The 5,025-nt window shown below is 30.7% G+C and overlaps 1 long non-coding RNA gene across 3 annotated transcripts in view; it reads right to left on the bottom strand.

Moving 5' to 3' along the window:
• Positions 1-2,460: 2,460 nt before the first annotated feature.
• The window catches only part of LOC111394496, a 2,690-nt gene continuing 125 nt past the window's right edge, over positions 2,461-5,025 (bottom strand). For 2 of the 3 annotated variants that reach the window (XR_002702620.1, XR_002702619.1), the window contains exons 2-4: positions 4,581-4,956; positions 2,686-3,010; positions 2,461-2,607 (exon numbers count right to left, since the gene is read on the bottom strand). This is a non-coding gene — a long non-coding RNA (uncharacterized LOC111394496). Of the gene's footprint in view, positions 2,608-2,685; positions 3,024-4,580; positions 4,957-5,025 lie in introns of all 3 variants that reach the window. The other variant, XR_002702621.1, reaches the window with a different exon arrangement.

Below are 5,025 nucleotides of genomic sequence, written 5' to 3'. Positions count from 1 at the left end.
AAGGAAGCAATGCAACGCCTCACCAACCTAAAAATTTTATATATCTCAGATTGCCCATGGTTGGAGAAGTGTAGGGAAGAAAAAGGCCTTGATTCTGAATGGTCAAAGATTTCACATATTCAAATCAAATTTGAAGTATGCTTAAGTTATTGGATTTGGTCTATATAGTTGGTAAGTATTTTAGCTCAACCACTGCAGGTTTTCATTATTTCTTTTTCTTATATATTTTAATAATTTACTGTATGTTGTAAATATAAATTAAATATGCCTAAACAATGTCAATAATTGGTAAATTGTCTTGTGTATTTTCACCCAACAAATCACAATACATCAATCGCTATTTCTATTTGTAAGTACTTGTTCTTATAGTTATTATCATTTTGTAAATTGAAAATCAAATTGAGGAACTTCGTGGATTTGTTAGTAGTTTATATCTTCACCATGCTCTAATTATTATTACAATTTAAATTAGACAAGGTTCTCTATTTGCCCGTCAATATTTATGCTTAACCTATCATCTATAGTAAAGTACATTTTGCCCCTATTTGATGCCCATTCAAAAGAGGCTACCTTCTTTTCTTTCTTTTTTTTTTTTTTTTGTGAGAATGTGTGTTTGAAAATAAGTTTTAGCAAGAAAAAAAAAGGAGTTCTTGAAGAATGGTAGAGAAATAAGGGCTATTAATTTCTAGATTTCACTAAGATATCTATATGCAAAATTAATTAATTTTTCCTTCCATTGTAGTCAATGGGACGTGAATATTGATTAGTCAATTGTTTGAGGTGAAAGACGCAATTTGAATTTTTGATGGAATTTGAGCAAATATAAACTTCTCCAACGTAGATTTACAAGGGAGCTAGGTAGCTCTCTTTCAACACTAGTTCATGAATGATTGCGTGCTTGAAATCCAATGTGCATGAAGTATATGAATTGTTGATTTTTAATATTCTAAATGTCCAGATTGTTAAAATCATTTCAAAAGACTATTTCGCCTTTTAATTATTTCTTAGTGTTTATTAAAATACTATTTTGTTTGAATTATTTCTTAAGTCAAGGGATTGCTAGTTCTTATGCAATTTCTTAGGCCAAGGAAAAACATGGCTTCAATTTTGCTTCAAGTTTACGAACACACTGTTCGAACTTACTCAACTAGAAAATTTAACTTCCCTCCTACATGTGCAGAATGCATAGAAACATGTTGATTATTTTCTTTAGCAAATTCATAGCACGCTTCAAGTGTAGTACTCTTAACTTCGTGAAATAGTAATGCAACCATCAATCATTGAAATTTATTACTTGTGAAACAAAGAAAGATTCAGCCACATTAGAATCATGAACCATTGGCTTTGTTCTCACTCGAAAATAATAATGAATGATGAAATAGTGAATTCGTAAATGCCAATGTGCATTGTTGTGCTCGATCCAAGAGTGAGATCATGCTTAATTTAGCTAAATTAATTCCAATACCTAGCAATTCAAATCAACAATTTTCACACCCAAAAACACGAGAAGAAGTTAAAAATACTACGACAAAAACAACTTTTTACAACAATCAAAAAATGTTGCGAATGACCTTTCACAACGTTCTTGCGTATATTCTGGGCTTTGATATTGTCGTAGAGTAGAAGGATACAACAACATTCAAAAAACATTGTGAAAGGGCTTTCGAAAATGTTGTCTTTTATTTTTTGCAACGTTCATTTACTGTTATTAATAATATTTTTGCAACATTTTTTAATTGATTCAAATAATTTTTTTACAACTTTTTTGAATGATGCTAATAATTTTTTTATAATGTTTTTTAAATATTGCTAATAATCTTTTTGTAACATTTTTTGAATGATGATAATAATCTTTTTACAACATTTTTTGAATGTTGCATGTGCTTATATTCTGCTTGTTTGATTATTATTATTATTATTTTTTTGCAGCACTTTTTGACTGTTATCATGGGCCATTTTATGTTTTTTTTTTTTTTTTTTTTTTTTTTTTTTTTTTTTGAATTCTACATTTTTCCCTATTTTCAAAGCTATTTATGCAAATTGGCCTTGCAAAATTAAATATTTACTCCTTACCAAGAGCTTCTGGACTACAAAAAATAATAATTTCATTACGAATTCGAATCCATACACTTGAATCATAAAAGAAACTGTTGAAATAAGAGCAAATTTTTATAAATTTTTTATCTAACAAAAAAAATTAAGAACCCCGATCTGCTATCTATATCCCGAGTTCAAATGCTTCGATTTCAAAGTCAAACCATCTTTCATATCGACTACTCATGTCCTTATCTACAAGTTCATCAATCTTATAATCTCACATTGAACTCCAACCAAGAATCTTATTAAACACTTCTTGAGCTAACATGTCCTTTCTTCTAATCAAGGAAACACCCTTCGCCAATATTTTGAGTCCCCCTCCAACATATCCTCTGCATTTTGACTCCAGCATTCAGTAAAAAAAAAAAAGGCCTTTCGATAATTCTAGGCACAAGATTGCATTTAGTTATATTGAAGGGACTCATGTAAAGCAAAGATTGCGCAACAGTTGTTCAGTCCTAGGATTTTCCAAGTTTTGCTTAGCGAGTTCCATAAGCTCACGAACTTCATCTATAATGGACATTTCATCATTAATATCGAAGCATGTTTCTAGAAGCATTTCATGGAGTCGGAGATTCAATGGTATACCATCTGCCCAATGGCAGGACTCCACCAGAGATCCATCAAATGATCTGCTAGCAAGTGCCATTACTGTAGTCCAAAGGACTTTCATAGACTTGTTGTTCGTCCCAGATTCCATTGGCCTCTCTGAGGTAGGTTGAATAATTTGGTGAAGTCACTGAGCAGCAGTATTGACCAGTATTCAACTCTTTCATCTGATTAAGCTTGCAAATTTAACTGGTATCATTGTCTACCAGAGGTTAAGAAAAAGGAAGATTATAAACATTAATCCTTGAATGCCCACACACTTGTAAGAGACTTTACCTCGTCCATTGACTTGATCTTGTTTTTTCTAGCATTGAATACTTGTATAGTAAACAACAAAAAGACTTGAATCCCATTTCAGTGAGGGTATATGACATGTCAGTAACTTTGAATTTATGAAACTTGTACATATAAGAATGCAAAGAAAGTAACCGTTGATCATGAATAAAAATCAGTAGAAGAAAATAAAGATAATTCAACATTTTTTGTCCTCATTTTACATTATCATCAAGCAAAGTATATAAAACCAATTATACTAGAGGTGGCTTAATTTTGGGTAGAAGAATGTTGACTAACATCTAGCTAGATGAGTTATACATCAGGATCTAGATCACTCAATCTTCTGAGTAAATTTTCCAAAAAAAGAAGAAGAAACTTCCAATAATAGAAAATAAGGATAGGATAAATGATGAAAACTCTGTTTGATTTAAGAAAACCCTCACTTCAAAGCTTTCAATTCCTGTGAACAACAGAAGGTTTTCATTAACTTTCACAGCAAATAAAATTGGAGACTAGATGAAGGATAACGATCAACTCAATTTCTCAATTCAAATATGATGATTCTGTTGAACAATGAATTGTATATATTAACGGCTAGAAATGAAATTTAACTTTAATACCATGTATGTGATGATAAAAGGCAGCATCAGATTCTAAATATTGACGTACTTGCATTTGATGAAATGTTAGCATTTACAGTGATCCAAGTCCTCCAACCAATAGCTTCATTACTGATGAAATCCTAATCCTATTTATACTCTGAATAGAATTCAAATTTCAGCAATTAAATAAAGCTCTTGAAAGCTTCAAATTTGAAAAACTCAACAAGGAAAAAAAAAATTGTAAAATATGGTTGTGTGGTGATTTGTGCTACTTTCAGTTAGTTTATTGAGGCCCTCAATCCGTTTCAAGCTCTCGATCTTGTTCTGCAAATCTGATAACCACTCCAAATTCATATAAGACTTCAAACCTTGAATTACATGTCAGTAACTTTGAATTTATGAAACTTGTACATATAAGAATGCAAAGAAAGTAACTGTTGATCATGAATAAAAATCAGTAGAAGAAAATAAAGATAATTCAACATTTTTTGTCCTCATTTTACATTATCATTAAGCAAAGTATATAAAACCAATTATACTAGAGGTGGCTTAATTTTGGGTAGAAGAATGTTGCCTAACATATAGCTAGACGAGTTAAACATCAGGATCAAGATCACTCAATCTTCTGAGTAAATTTTCCAAAAAAAAAAAATAATAATAAATAAATAAATAAAAATAAAAAACACTTCCAATAATAGAAAATAAGGATAGGATAAATGATGAAACTTCCAATAATAGAAAATAAGGAGAGGATAAAATTAAATTTCTTAGAAAGCCCTTAGAAACTCTGTTTGATTTAAGAAAATCCTCATACTTCAAAGCTTTCAATTCCTGTGAAAAACAGAAGGTTTCAATTCCTGTGAACAACACAGTAAATAAAATTGGAGACTAGATGAAGTATAACAATCAACTTAATTTCTCAATTCAAATATGATGATTCTGTTCAACAATGGATAGTATATATTAATGGCTAGAAATGAAATTTAACTTTAATACCATGTATGTGATGATAAAAGGCAGCATCAGATTCTAAATATTGTCATCTAATTCACGTACTTGTATTTGATGAAATGTTAGCATTTACAGTGACTGGAAGGCTCTGAAATCCAAGTCCTCCAACCAATAGCTTCATAACTGATGAAAGCCTAATCCTATTTATACTCTGAATAGAATTCAAATTTCAGCAATTAAACAAAGCTCTTGAAAGCTTCAAATTTGAAAAACTCAACAAGGAAAAAAAAATTGTAAAATATGGTTGTGTGGTGATTTGTGCTACTTTCAGTTAGTTTATTGAGGCCCTCAATCCGTTTCAAGCTCTCGATCTTGTTCTGCAAATCTGATAACCACTTCAAATTCACATAAGACTTCAAACCTTGAATAAATGTAAAAATTAATAAAAGAAATGTCGGATACATCAAATGGTTCCCCCCCCCCCCCCCCC

The sequence above is a fragment of the Olea europaea genome, chromosome 5 (genome assembly GCF_002742605.1).
Source record: "Olea europaea var. sylvestris chromosome 5, O_europaea_v1, whole genome shotgun sequence".
Lineage (NCBI taxonomy): Eukaryota > Viridiplantae > Streptophyta > Magnoliopsida > Lamiales > Oleaceae > Olea > Olea europaea.
The sequence above is the reverse complement of the archived record's forward strand: the minus strand, read 5'-3'. Positions and strand labels throughout refer to the sequence as shown.